We start from the raw sequence: 15,702 nt of genomic DNA on the forward strand, positions 1-15,702 counted from the left end.
AAGGTAGAGAATTGGAAAAATTTATTCCTCATAGATAGTTCTCAAAGGAACAGTTTAAAATTGAGGGGAAGGTGGGAGGATCTAAGGGACCATTGGGAGATTTTAGTTCCACTGAAACCACTTCCCAGAACCAAAGAGGCAGATCTGTCTGCCTCAGGGGCAATTCTTTGACTCCTGCCATGCACTAGACCAAGACACTGAGTACGTTGCTGGTATAGAAGAATCACAGGCCACCACACCCTGACATTTCTGAGAAAGCAGCACACGATACCAGCAAAACACAAAAATGAGAGTTCACAAGGCAAATTTTTACAATTTCAGGTGTGAATTATTTGAATTCTATAGCAAAACCAGTGCACTACAGATGTAGGGACATAAAAATAAGCCCCGATTAACGTGCCAGAAGAGAACTTAAAGGAAACCCAGGAATGCCAACTAAGGACCCACAGTAGATCTGGCCTAAGAGGAAATTTAAAACATCAATACTCCTCTTATAAACATCCATAACTTAGCTGGTGACCTGGAATAATTTTCATGTATTTGTTCATTTATTCAGCCAGCATTTCAGGCAGTTCAACTATGTGCTGAGTACAGTATTAGGTGCCAGAGGTACAGAGGCAAAATAAAATAAAGGTCCTTACCTCAAAGAGCTCACACCATGGCATTACTTCAATATAATACCTTATGATGTGCAGAGGTGGCTAGAGGACAGTGTCAGGTAAAAATAAAAAGGGGGCAGATGGAAAAGCAGAAGAATAGAGGAGGGAGGAATGATCCTGACACATTTAGGGAGCACACAGTTTTAAACACCTGAAATAATTCTCATCCATTGGTTCATTCATTAAGCTAGCATTTATGGTAGACCTAATATGTGCCAAGACAGTATGGCTAAATCATAAGGTACCAAGTGGGGGAGTGGAGACAGGAACTGGATAGATAGGAGCTAAGTAGCAGTAGAACCCTAATGGCTACAGCCAAATTTGGCACAAGGGAGAATTGTGTTGATCAGAACAGTAGTTGTTAAAGCTTTGATTTTTGAATACCTCTGAAGAAATCATGCACCTTTTTCCAGGAAGTACACAATACACCACTACAACCTTCTTACACTGGGACAGAGGAACACATTTATGTTATGGTCCAGCCTCTGACCCAATTGGCATTTGTATTAATGATTCCTGAGCCAGGTCATGGCTAAGGGAAATAATAAGCCAACCCACACAGGCCGATTGCAAACATGTGAGGATGTTTTGGGTCATCCCAATAACTGGGATGTGCTACTGGATGTTTGTGACCCAGAAGCAAGGGAGTTCCTCATCCTGCAGTGCCTGGGAAAGCATCTTACAAGGAAGACTTGCCTGTCCCAGAATACCTGGACCATGAGGCCAGATGATGTCATGCTACAACATTTTTACTTGAAATGCTAATGATTATTGCCTGATTTATAATACTGGTTCTACCTAAGTTAGTAACCTTTCTAGATTTCGAACAACAAAAGAACATTTAAAAATTCCAAAGAGAATCTTAGCAATTGATGATGCTGAGAAAGAAAATAACATGTTTGGTTACATTTGAAAATAAAACAAAAAATGTTTTCCCCTGAAATAGTAAGTGGTATCTGGCCTCAAAGTAAAGAGAGTCTTTAGAAAATCAAGATGTCCCTTCCACTGTGATTTCATACCAGCACCTAATTAGAGAAACAAGAGGGAGAGCTAATCAAAACCACCTTTTAGCTTTCAAATATGAAATATCTGGCATCACCTCCTTTTAAATGGTAGTACGTGCTGTGGGAGGGAGGAGGGGCTGCTCATTTCACACATCAGGGGCCAGAACTTTGTAATAAAAGCATGTCTGTCAGCCATGCAGGGCAGAGACCACAGAGATGATGGTTCAGAGCTACTCCAGCTGATGCTATTTCTTTCTACAGCCTCTCTCTTGGCATAAAAATTCAGGAAAAGAAATTATACCTGTAATGTCCCTGGCATCTTCAAAGAGCATGTAGAAAAGAACAGAATGATGTGTTTCCTGGGATTCAAAGACAAGTGGCTGGTATTTTATAGAAATTCTGACTGCACAGAAAGGAATGAATGAAGGTCAGCTCTTTCAGTGACGATCCTAGGGAATGACTGCCCAGTGGTGCACCCTGCTTGAAGTCAGGTGATAATTCTGTCAAACCATCACTTCAGTTTTTAAGCAGATTAAGTAGATGGAAAAATGATTAGTCTTCACATAGACACAACCATTAAAGAATGGTAAGGGGCATTCTTAAGCTGCAAGGGAGGAAGGTTCCTATTGGGTTTTCTGATGAAAGCATAAAACCACAATTGCTGTTACTCAGTCCCCTGTCTTCCCTTACCGTCAACCTTTGTAAGCGCTGAGCCCACTCTTGATGTTCCCATTCTCATCATTCTGGCTTCTGCTGCTGGGAGGATTCCCCATCCACATTCACTAGAGGAGAAAAATGCAATGTCCCTATTGCATTTTTCTCTAATCATTCATTCATGTAGTATTTATTAAGAAACCACTTCATGTATCATTGCTCTAGGCCTGGGGGAAAAGAGTGAAAAAGAGAGTTCCTGCTATTATGGAACTTAAGAGTCCAAAGGAGTGGATGAGGTATAGATAGACAGTAGGTGGGCAAAGGAAAAGGGACAGGATCATTTCACCTAGCAAATAAATGCTACAACTAAAATCAAATAGGGTATTAGTCTGCACAGTGATGGGAAGAAGGGTACAGAAGGACAAAGGAGGCTTTATCTGCTAGGGCCAAACCACCTGGGTTGATATCCTGACTCTACCACTACCATTAGTTCTAGGAAAGTGTATCACCTCCTTGTTTTTCAATTTCCTTGCCTATAAAATGGAAATAATAATACTTCATGCTTCCAAAGTTGTTTTGAAGGTTAAATGAATACATACATTCTGTAAGTTCATAGGATGGTGTCTAACATTAATTAAGGGATTTTCCTGCACCTAGTGGTATGATAGTATGACCTTTAAGTTCTTTACAACCTGCAATTATATATCTCTTTTTTTTTTGCATTTTCACTAAAGATGACAAACAGACCTGGGCCAGCAGAGCTATGGCATACTTTATATAACCTATGTGTTTTCCTACTTTGTCCTTCTGTTAATAGATCTGCTCATCATAAAATAGTAATTTTCTCAAGCTATATTTCTATTTTAAAAGTAAAAACAACTAAAACTTGTCTCCTCTAAAACTCCAATTTTGCAAGGAAACTTTACCTCTTTAATAAATACAAGACCCAACCAGGAAGCTTCTTACTCCCCACTGCATGCAATTAATGGCAAACACCTTGTCATAAACATTTTTGAAAGGTCAGAGATGGCAACAGTTTTGCTAAAAAGATAAACAGTCAAATAAAACACTGCCCTGGTAATTCCTGAGTTTCAAAACACAGCATAACTTTAATCAATAATGAGATACGCAAAGGGATCATGGGAAAGGGGGCAGGCTCAATTTGAAGTAATAAAAACTTGCCTAAGTCATTTTTATCCCCAGTACAACTTGTAGTGCAATAGATATTGGAGCTGTTAATGGGAAATTCATATCTATAAAGATAGAAAAGCAAGATTCTATATTTGAAACTAAAGTTTGGCTTAGGTTGAAGTCACTGATACTAAGGAGTTTTGCAAAAGTCAAGGTAAGAATATTTTGCCTCTGTTATAAATCAGTTACTGAGTTTAAATTTTGAATGTTATTTTGTATTGTGTTTATTAGTTCTTGTCTTATCTTAAGGCAAATCACAAGAGTTCTGAGAACATTAATTTATTCCTAAATGTATATGTTTATAGTCTAAATATGCCTTAGAAATAGCATGTTTTATGTTTAGGTTGCTATATATTTGCTGTTGTCTTAATAAATATAAATTTTTGTACATTTTTCTTTTAAAAATTATCATTGTGAACTTTAATTTTTAAATGAAGGTATTTCTGTTCCTTGTGTCAGGCCTTATATTCCTAGCAAAAGTATTTTATCATTTAAACTGCATTACACATTGATTATCAATTATCTGCTCATATTAAGAAGCCTCTATCATCAGTTACTGTTTACTAAACAATCAATAAAATCTAAGTGAAACAAGAATAAATTCAAACAAATAAGTGGGCTGAAATTCAGAGAAAATTGAAACCATGTCCACTTTAGAAAGGCAGTCTTTGCAAGAACTCATTTCTGCTTAAAAGATCTAATTTATCCTTTTTAATGCCATCAAAGTTAATAATGGATGACATGTCTTATGGCTTCAATGATGCAGCAGCTTGTCGATAACACAGAGAATTTAGAATCCAATTCATCAATTCATGATTTTTTAATTGGACTGTGGATGGTTAATTTTAAGTCATTAGAATCTCAAATTACACAAACGTAGAGAGTTAATTAATACAGGAGTAGCTGTCCCCTATCTCTTCAATGAATAACTCAAGAGTTCCTGCCCCCCCCCCATAACAGGTGGCACTTTTCACTCTAAGTACCTTTAGATAGGATAGGGCCAAGGTGACTGCAATGGGAAAGAATGAGGTAAAGAGAAAGTAAACGTGTGTGTGTGTGTGTGTGTACACGTGCGTGTGTAATACTTCCCTCCCAGACAACCAAAATGGGTTCAGTATATTCCAGGCAAAAGGAGGGAATGCTGATTTTTCTTATTTCCTTACTCAAAGGGGAGTTTGAAGAACTCCCCAACTTCTCAGGTTTACGCTTACTGGTAGGGCTGCACCATTGCTCATGTTATTTACCTGTTGACTTTCCATTATCCATTAAATATCTAAGCTGGAAGGGATTTTGGTGATTTTCGGGTCCACCTCACCCCCTTCATAATTGGGGAACCAGAGACTCAAGAACATTAGGAAACTTAGCTATGGTCACACAGCTAGTTAGAGACAGGGCCAGTCATTCTTCCACAAGCCACCATTCCACTCCACCACACTTCTCTGATTTCCCTTGCCTAAGAACCCTTCTTCTGACACTTAACAATGGAGAAATTAATGAGTCTGCAAGTTAAAGATTCATTTTAAACAAATTGGTTCATTATTATTTAATTGAGGAGGCTTTGGAGCAATAAAAGCCTTGCTTATCCAAACTGGATAAGCAGCTCATGAAACATTGAGCTCAAGAAATGCAAAAACTGTCACAAGTCAATATGTGCTGCCTTCCTGTTTGATAAATGCCACCCAATAGCTTCAGAAGTATCAGAAACTAATGGTGTCCCAGCACTCTATAGGCATACATTAATGGGATCAGGAGCATAAAATATAAACAATAATGTACATATTGATTGTTCCGGACACTTGAAACCCAACAAACATTTGAAAGGTCAGTCATTTTACTTGCATCAAATTACAGATAAGTCATTTGCTCAAAGCTGGAAACTTGGCTCTCCATGTAAATTTATCTCATGACCTATAAACTTAATCATGCCATACCTCTGTTAGCTTCCTTAGGCATGAAAAATGTACTAGAAGTGCTTACTCCCATAAAGCATATACCAATAAACAATATATTCATTGCCAGGAAGGCTACTGTGTGGAGAAATCTATTCTATAGGCTGAATAAATATCATGAAACAACATTTTACTCTGACAGAACATGTTTCAAGGTTTCTATAAGTCAATTACTACATGAGTTTACAAATGAATATGTATGCTTTTAGGGTGCTTAAAAAATACAACTTTCAGGAGTACAATGTCATCGTGGTTTTTCCTTTACCTCCAAGAAAAAAATTAAATTTGGTTTGATGAGTTCATACTAGGGTTTACCTTTTTTATTTTTTTTTCTATAATAAAATATTTATTCCTTTTTGGAGCCCCTCCAAAATGAAATGTAAAAACTCATGTAAAGGCTGCTGGATGACCATGTGGAAGATAACCCTTTACTGACAGTCTCCCAGCAAAAGGCAGTTCTCCCAGAGAGTTGGGCTTCTAAGCAGTCTCTCTTGTGCTCCAGCTGGAAGTTAGAAAGAAACAGTTCACAATACCACAGGCTAGTTCTTTCCCTGAAGTGACAGGCTTTTCTCTGGAGTCAATATCCTCCTGCTGACCTTAAAAGCAGGAAGAAAGACTTTGAGGGGCAGAAAGACTGGCAATTTCTGTCCCCTTTACAGTAGTTCTATCTCTCCTCTGACAACACTTCCAACTATCCTAAGCTTAGTCAGTTCCCCTATTCATAGCCAAGCACAATTGTTAGGGTAAGAACCAAGCTTGCAGAGATTCTTCCCACTGAATAGCCGGAAAATAATATCCTCAGGAAGAGATCTTGCAAAAGTTCCAATTTAGATTTTAAAAGGCTCCAAAAACCTTAGTAGCACAAACATTGTTTGTAATAATCAAAATACACTGAAACCTAAAATATTAAGATTTTGAGGAAATAAAATCCAGAATTCCTGATTTTTTAAAAATACATATATATTTTCAAGTTGTATATGGACTCCATGCCTTTATTTGTTTTTATGTGGTACTAGGATCGAACCAAGTGCCTCACACTTGTGAAGCAAGTGCTCTACCACAGAGCTACAGCTCCAGCACTCCTGATATGTTTTGAGTGATTATATTTCTGATAAATAAGTTTATTCTGAAATATAGACTGTAACTTTATGTTGCTCTAAAGCCATCAGAGAATTAAGGGGTGTCTGTGCTAAAGAGGGGCATCAGCTTTTGATTGCAAACACTATCTTCTTAGCAATTAAAAAATTCATTTTTTACTGAATTATCTTTTAATAACATAAGATCTGCTGGCTAAGCATCCCCTAAAAACTAGTTCACTGTACTTCAGAAGCTATTTTCTGAGCTTTAGATTATAAACCAAGATTTTGATGATGAAGGAACAAGAAGAAAAACTTTTAATCATAGACAAAAGAATCCTATGGCCAACCACTTATAAGATAAATAGCACACACACATACACACAGTCAAAAATCTGTGTCTTTCTTCTATCATGAACTGTTCACACACCCTAAAGTGAAGGCTTACAATGATAGTAAGGACAAAGCATTATTAAGTTAAAATAACTGCATGCAGCAACCCACCAAAAGGTTTGCAGAGAAAAACAAAAGTGCATATTATATTCTCCCTTCAACTATTTTCCTTGAAAGCAAGGCTCATCTTTCAAGGCCTGGGTGTAATGCTCAGACCCACCACTTTTCCTCTCCCAACCTAGGATTTCTTCTTTCTTCTTGAAAATGTGCTTTCTACTCTCTAGGGAATAATTCCACAGGGCCAGATGGTCATGGACCTCTGAGTCCTGCTGGTAGCATTCTAGTTCTAGAAAAATGAAACTAAGCTATCCATGTCACCTGAGTTTCAAAAGACCATTCTCTGCCACAATACCTAAACTCAAAGGAGTTCCTTTTGACATCAGCCTCGTGGTGATGTGAAAGGGAAATGAGAGTCCCTACAGGGACAGTGAACATCCTAACATTTGTGAGGCCAACCGCCACACTCCGGGCTTTTCTTGTTGCCTGACAAGGCTTGGCCCAGTCCTCTCCTGGGATGCCTTCGACAGCAACTACAAACAACAGAAGCCAGCAGGAATGTAAGAACAGGTGCAGGAGCCTCCCCAGCCCCCTGCACGCAGAGAAAGGGCCTCTGCAGAGCTGCCCCTGGATATCCCACTTCCGAATTGCCCTCCTGCCCCCCAGCCACGGCAGGATCTTGCTTCTTTTCATGCAGCAGATGTTTGGAAAGATTTGTAACAAGGCATTGTGGCTTCAAAGGTGCCGTTGGCAAATTTTCTTAGCTTTTAAGGGGATTTGGGTAGAATCACTGACCATACAAAATAAGAAAATGAGCATAGAAGAGGTCACTTTTAAGTTTGTGCTCAGATAAGGGAAATGATAAGAGCAAAAGGCTAGGGCTTTTCCACATTACTCCATGATTCCAGGTTGCTGCCTTCCACTTCCTACCACATTTTAGTGAAAGGGACATTACTAGGTTCAGGGGATCTCAAGCTTTAAAGAGGAAACAGATCAGACAATATTTCCTCCACAAACAGGTCAGAATAGTCACACATTCTAGCATATTAGACACCACTCTAGGGGCATCTGGCCAGCTACTATTAATCTTCATCCTTTATTCACTTATTAGAACTGCTTCATGGGTAAACTGCTCTGTACAACTGATTCAGTCATCCATGCAAATGAAAGACCGACCACTGGTACTCTGTGGCTGCTTCTCAAAGTGTGGTCCATGAAACAGCAGCAGCAGCAACAGCAGAACTGTCTGAGAGTTTGTTAGAAACACAAAATCTCAAGCACACCCAAGCCTACTGAAAGAGAATTTAACAAGATCCCCAGATAATTCACATGCATAGTCAAGTCTGAGAAACACTGTACTGCAGCTTCTTAGAGCAACTCATACTCAGGATTCAGAGAACAAGAAGCTATCTTTGCTCCCATAGTGATTCACCTGCATAAAGAGCACTCTGGTGCTTTATCTAAGCCTCAAACTCCCCAGAAAATATGGGCAAGCATCATTGGATCTATAGTTTGGTTAAGAGACCAAGGTCAAACAGTAGATGATTAGTGGTAGCAGGATTTGTATTCAGAACTCCCAACTCCTGAATTTCTGCCCTTTCTGCTGTTTCAACTGGTCCTGAACATATATATGGCTTGCTGTTCTATGTCTGGACCTTGAGAATTACTTCCCACTAGCATCACTGGTATAGCTGAAAGAGGGCTTCAAGTGCTGGCAGAACCCCTGACTTTGAGCAAATCACATCTTTCAAAAGCAGAGTGGAAGTCCAATACAGATCCTCATGGAGATATTTGTAAAACAATGATATGATAAACCTTATAAAATAAGATTAGTGGAAATAGAAAAGCAGATTGAGCAATAAGTAGCAATATTACAAAACTATTCAAATTCTAATTTAGAATCTAATTTCTACAAATATCATCTAAGAAAATATTTTCAAAGAAGAAAATGTTATATACAATAAAATTGTATATAATTTGTAACAGAAAAACTAAAAGCAACCAAAATACTCTCTCATCAGGATATGACAAATTACAGAATATTTGTTCACTTAAAATGATATTCCCCTAGACTTAGCAGCCACATGAAAAACTCTGGTATAGTGTCAAGAGGAAAAACAGGTTATAAAATGGTAGTATATCATGATTCCAACTGTGTAAAGTTAGGTAGACTTCTAGGAAAAAAAAGGAAAATATTTGTGAAACCCATCATATTCTGTATCAAGATAAATAGGATACAGATTATTGTTTTCTAATTTTCAGTAGTTATTCAATTGTTTTTATTATTTCCTTAAAAGAAAACAAGTATTACAGATGGAAAAATGAAGACAAATATAGTAATCATGAGACCTAATACAGTTACCATAAATTATCATTAACTCTGACCCTGAACTCCGTGGATACTAATAACAAATTGAACATTCCTGAGCACTCACTCAACACTGAAATCTTCACCAGCATTGCTCATGCTCATTAAACCCTCAGAGATCAGTAATATGATCATCCCCATTTTACAGATGAGGAAAACAGAAGCTGGAGCACACTCAGCTTCTTAGAAATAGAGAGATGATACTATCTACTTCCTCATGTGGTTTAAACCAGATATTGGGTCTCACATCTGTATAGTTCTAAAGAAAGATCACAGAAAAGGTAGAAAGTAACTTGGGAGAAAAACTCTCCACTTTCTAAGATGGGGACAAAAACAGCTCCCTAATTGTGGTGACCCTACAGACTTGTCAACACACTAGAGTGTGTGTGTCTTGAAGAAGGCACAGTTTTAGGTGGCATCTTTAAATACCCCTGAAGCAATATCAGTTTTGGTGCACACACAGCAAGCAACAGAAACCTGTTTTGCATTTTAAGATGCAATAGTTCTGTAGGTGACACCCAGCCTGGTAATCCAGAGACAAGGGGTCAGAATCCATTTATATCAGTTCTTCTGTTACGGCTGCCCCACCTGTGCAATGGAGTTGTATATTGATGGTACCAATTTATTAAATTAAATTACAGGAACAACATCTCTGGATGGATTTAAACACATTTGAATCCCATTAAAAACTTGGCTTTTTCTTTTTTCTTTTCTTGTCTTGTTTTTAAATCAGGGTGTAGATAAACCACAGAGTACACTTGTCTGGGTCTCAGTTTCGTCATCTCTATAATGAAGGGTTGGACTAAATGACCCTTAACATCTGTTTAACTCTGAGATTCTGACAATTAACAGCAAAACAATGAGGATCAAGAAAGTCTACACACGGTGATGCAAAGCAAGGCGACTGGGTGGACACATCCAACAGTCCTTCTTAGGTAAAACCCTGCAGAAGCCAGTCTCCCCTGCTGTCTTCACTCCTTTTCCATCTGGAGATACCTCCCCTCCTGTGCTCCTCTGCTACTCTTTGCTCTCAGAGTAACTGTCAGTAAGATTCTCTTAAGACCGCCGGCTCACCCTCCGGGATACTGGAACCTTCCCTCTCAATGCAATGAAAGTTGCATCCTGCCCTCAGGAGAAAGGATCCCAGGCATCAGCATGCAGGTGGAGATAGTGTGTGCTGAGCAGGGACCCTGCCTGTAGGCAAAGACAGCTTCCTAAATGAGATCAGCCTCTCTCGTGGTAGGATGAAGGCAGGTGAAGGAAGACCAGACAAGGGGCAAAGCCTCAACTCTCATATTATCTATTCGTATTTCTTTAAAATGTCTTCGAGTATATGTTCACAAACATACAAATAGCAATGTCTTTGAAATTGATGGACAAAAAAAAAAAAAACAGACTTCATATTAGAAACTTTTTAGTTATCTAGTTTTGACATTGCAAAACAAATCATGTCTTAGTTACTCTATATAATAAAATCTCCTTCTGGATGAGCAATTTATTTAAAATATTTTAAATAAATACATTCAAGAGTTTACATGTCAGGGTTCTCAAATCTGCAAGATTTATGTGCACAGCACATTCAGAAAAATGTGAAAAGTGCAGATCTGGGTGAAGCAGTCATTAGTTACTTTTAAAATTCTTCACAATATCTTCTTGACAATGTGAATAACCAGTACACAATTTTTGCTTCAGTATATTATAAAGTACATATAACATTATTCTTATGACATGTAGTATCTCAAATAACTATATTTTCAGCATTTGAGGAAATATACAGGGAAATAACAGCAAAATGAAACTGTGATATTTTAAGGAAAATAACTGAAAATTAAAATGTGAATAATTATGCTAAAAAGACCTCTATTTCTTCAACTTTTAAATTCTAAATTTCTGTTATTTTATTCCCTATTTATAGAAATGTCCTCTAAAATTCTGTACTGTGTGTTGGAAATGGTACTTTAAATTTAAGGATTTTAATAACTGTCCAAATTTTTCACTAAATGCAAAATTTTTAAATGAAATATAAAATAAACTTCTACTTCAAAAAAAATATGCCAAATGCTTAAGGATTAAAAGTATTTCATGTAAAAAAATTGCAACATTTTGGTAACAATTAATGGAAAGAAATGCCCTTTCTAGTTCTGTTGTTTTCAGTTGATATATTTTCTTCTACACAAATGCTGCATGAGCCAATACCAGACTTGATTTAATTGATTTTATTATGATTAGACCTGTTAATTTTTTAGAATTGATTATGCCAGAGAGAGGGAGAGAGTATGTGTTCGGAATGAGATTTCTTTTATAAAGCCAGAATTTAACTTATCAAAATCTCTGTTTTGGAAAGAAGTGAATTTGCTGTTTTTGTACACATTGACAACTTTCCAAACCATCCATTATTTTAGTTACAAAGTTGGCAAAACCATAAAATAATGTTGCGCAGTTTCCTAATTGGGGGGATATTTGTTATTTAGAGTGTGATTATGGAGTTCCTTAACCCATACTTCCTTCTGTCGATAACCATTAAGAAAGAGCACAGAATAATCAATATGGTTCACTCAAATTTGGTAGATTCTGAGAGTGAATTCTTTCCCGAACATTACTGTTACAATGCACACAAGTTTAAATGTAGTTAGAGAGTTTCATTCAGCGCTCTTGTGCTCTTGTTAGCATCTTATAGTAAAGGCGTGGATAAGGAGGGGGAAATAAAGCTTTGACAGATGGTACTCAGCGTTTGACTCCTGCTGAGCTCAGCAGGACCTGTGGTTTCCAAGGTTAGGGCTGTCAAAATGGCTCTGTCTATCAAGTGAATAACAAAGTGTAGACGGCCTGACTGTTTCCTATACAAAACTTAGATTTCATGTGCCATTATTGTCGGTCTTTCTGCTGATTTAGTAACTTCTAAGGAGGAGAACTGGGGGTTCTGACACAGCCTCCCTACTTAAGAAATTACTTGGAAAGGGAATTCTCTTGGGCTGAAAGAGGTAGGCTGGGATCTGATCTTTTTCTCTTTAGTTTGTCTCTAAGGTTTCATGACTTGAAAAGGATTCAAAAGCCGCCAAAGTTTCACTTTTGGTTATAAGCTAACTGTGAACCCTTAAAAATTAACTTAATGGTGTCTACCTCTCAGAAGGGTACATGTTTTTAAAAAGAATCCTTAGGGAGGTGGGTATTTTTTCAAATAGAAACATTGAGAATGAAAAGGGAAATGTTTCTTTTAAGACATTGATATGTTTAGAGGTGTTTGTCAGGCCTGTTTTTACCTTTCAGAGCTCCTGATTTTTGAAAACTGCCCCCTTTCTTGTTTTGCCTATGTCTAAAGACTTCAGCTGCTCAGAGAAAGTACCTGATGCTGAAAGGCAGGAAATTGAACAATGTCACCCAAATATGCCTTGTGTCATGCACTGTTACAGCTGTAAGCTTTGGTAAGTCTGATGTTTTCCTTTATGTATATTCCGTAATTTCAAGATTATTATTGATCTGCTGGGGTGATAATAAAAGAGCCTTTTGGCAAAATCATAAGCCCAGGCTTTTTATTAAGACTTCTGAAATTAGTGTTGGGGTGGTGGTCCTGAATAAATTAATAATTATATTTCAATGCTAATTTTATTTTATGCATATAACATTTAAAGAACAATTCCTGTTATTTCAAAGGGACAAAAACTACAAATTTTAAAGAAGAACTTTGAAAATGACAGACTTTAAACCTGACTTATTACCAAGCATTTTAGTTGCTATTTTTGAGAAGTTGACTAAAGAAGGATACCTTCTCTTTTTAATGCTAGCTTGAGCAAGTACATCCACTAGTATAGTGGTTGTTCCCTACAAGTGTGTCTAAAAAGATGCTTGTCTCCCTAAAATATAAATGAATAATTTCCTCTGCAAAAATTTTTTATATATGTATATAAAATTCCTTTTATGGATCATGGGATTTATATATATATATAAATTTATATATATATATATATATATATATATATATATATATATGTAAATTCCATGATTTATATATATATATAAATTCCATGATCCATAAAAGGAATTTTATATGGATCATACTATGTTATGATTCCCAGTATATTTAATTATTTTAATCATTAAATTAAAAATTTTTTAAAAAGCTTTGAAGTCTTTACCTTCTTTTAAAACTTTTTTTTAAGCCCTAACCCAGTGGTTTTTCTACTGAGACCCTTGGCCTTCACTACATGGTAGATATTAACTAAATATTATTGCACTGAAATTAAATGCATACCAAATATCAAATGTAAAAAGTAATTCCTTAATTTAAATAAAAAGGAGACAGCTTTTACATCTGATTATTATAAGAAATTTTCAAATGCCAATTTAGCATAAGCCCTTCTCCAGTTGTTTTTTTATTTTATCCTGGTAACACTTGTTTTTATCACTTGTAGATAATAATGATAATTAAACAGAAATTTGGAATTAAAAAAAAAAAAAGTCCTAAACCAAAATGCAGCTTTTTCCCCCTCTCCCCTCCTCTCTGCGTCTTTGCTTGCTTTGTTCAACAGGGCAGTTGCTAAGCTTCTTCCTAACAGCCTGTACCACCCCCACCCCCAAGAAGGTTTTGTTAATGGTAAACTTGCTGAATCAAATTTGCTTTTCATGCATTTGCATTTTTTAAAGAGTCTCTGAGGGTTTTCTTCACGTGACTATGGGGAAGTGTGCTTCTGAAATTTCATCCAAGTCCATAAACTTTAAGGCCCTGGGAATTAAGTCCATCCTTGACAGGAAGTCAGCAATCCTGGAGGAAGGAACCAGAACTAAAAAAGATGTTTGGGCATCACAATCTCATACTTAGCCACTCACCCAGATCTTTTCAGTTTTAACCTACAGCACTGGCCCAGAGCCCTGGGACCTGAGTGTCCACATGTCCAGGGCTAACTAATGTAATTAATTTGTTCTAATTGCACTAGGCCCTTTAATTGTTTTTGTTTTAACTGTAGTAAAATACACACGGAACTTATCATCTAAGCCATTTTTAAGAGTGCATTCACATTGTTGTGCAACCAGTCTCCAGAACTCTGTTCATCTTGCAAAACTTTATACCCATTAAACAAGAGCTTTCCATTTCCCTCTCCTTCCAGCCCCTGGCAATCACCATTCTACTTTTTGTTTTTATGTCTGTGACTATTCTAGGTATCTCCTATATAAGGAATCATACTATATTTGTCTTTTTGAGACTGGCTAATTTTACTTGGCAAAATGTCATCAAAGTTCATCCATGATGTATCATGTATCAGAATTTATTTTCTTCTTAAGGCTGAATAATATTCCATTGTCTGTATATACCAACATTCTGCTTATCCATTCATCTGTCAATGTACACTTCAGTTGCTCCCACCTTTTGGCTATTACATATAATGCTGGCTATGAAAATAAGCATACAGCCTTCAGTTATTTTAGAACATGATTTAAAAAAAAAAATGGTGCATGCTGCAGCCTAAATTAAGAACACAACATACACACTGGAAGAAGAAAGGCAATAATAGCTAATGTTTATTGAGTACTTACCTTGTGTCAGGCATAGTGCCACACATATTATTGGTCTCAACTCTGAGAGATGCACTATTATTACTGTCATTTCACAGAAGTAAAAACTGAAGTAGAGAGAGGCTGGTTAACTAGCCTAAAGTCACTCAGTTAAGAAGTCAGTGAGATGCAATTCTGTAAAATGGAGCTAGAGTCTGCCCTCAGAAAAGGAAAGAAATCAGGGAATCAGTATTCATGGAGCCACAGCCAAGTACCCTAAGGCAAAAACTCCTTGAATGCTGTGCTCTGTGGCCTGGGCTAAAGAGCACTGGGAGCCAGAAAAAAAAAAAAAAAAAACCCACACCTGCTAGCTGCAGGACCCTGAAAGATCCCTGAGAGGGTCATCTATGAAAAGAAAAGTTAATCAAGTGTGCTCTGGTCTATAGTTTCCAACAATCCTTCATCCCATATGAAATTTATTATCTAACACTTGATGCCTTGGTTATTTTGCCTACTTCAAGATAAATAGGTAATTTAAAATTTTCAAATATATTATAAATTCTCCAAATTTATAATGAATAGTTTCCTGATCTTATTCCACTAATGTTCAAATGTATTCTCTAATACAATATAATTTGTGCCCCCATAAAAACTTATAAGAAAGAATACAAAGACATATTACAGGAAGATATGAGGCAAAATGTCATTTCTCTTTCAGAAAAGCCTGAGGTGTGCCCTCCCAACAACAGAATTCCAAATGGAATGGAACAAATTATGTTATGTTCATGTACAAATATATAACAACATATCCCACTATTATGTATAATTATAACGCATCAATTAAAAAAAGGAAACTGGAGAGAA

General features: G+C 36.8%; 1 long non-coding RNA gene across 2 annotated transcripts in view; it reads left to right on the top strand.

Moving 5' to 3' along the window:
• The first annotated feature begins 3,543 nt into the window (after window positions 1-3,543).
• LOC124078678 (uncharacterized) overlaps window positions 3,544-15,702 on the top strand; it is a 47,640-nt gene continuing 35,481 nt past the window's right edge. Inside the window, exons 1-2 of one of the 2 annotated variants that reach the window (XR_006847011.2) lie at window positions 3,544-3,662; window positions 12,671-12,773. This is a non-coding gene — a long non-coding RNA (uncharacterized LOC124078678). Of the gene's footprint in view, window positions 3,663-10,094; window positions 10,287-12,670; window positions 12,774-15,702 lie in introns of those variants that run through there. The other variant, XR_009225046.1, reaches the window with a different exon arrangement.

The sequence above is a fragment of the Marmota monax genome, unplaced genomic scaffold (genome assembly GCF_021218885.2).
Source record: "Marmota monax isolate L192 unplaced genomic scaffold, Marmota_monax_Labrador192_F-V1.1 WCK01_AAM20220418_F8-fsc00015, whole genome shotgun sequence".
Taxonomy (NCBI): domain Eukaryota; kingdom Metazoa; phylum Chordata; class Mammalia; order Rodentia; family Sciuridae; genus Marmota; species Marmota monax.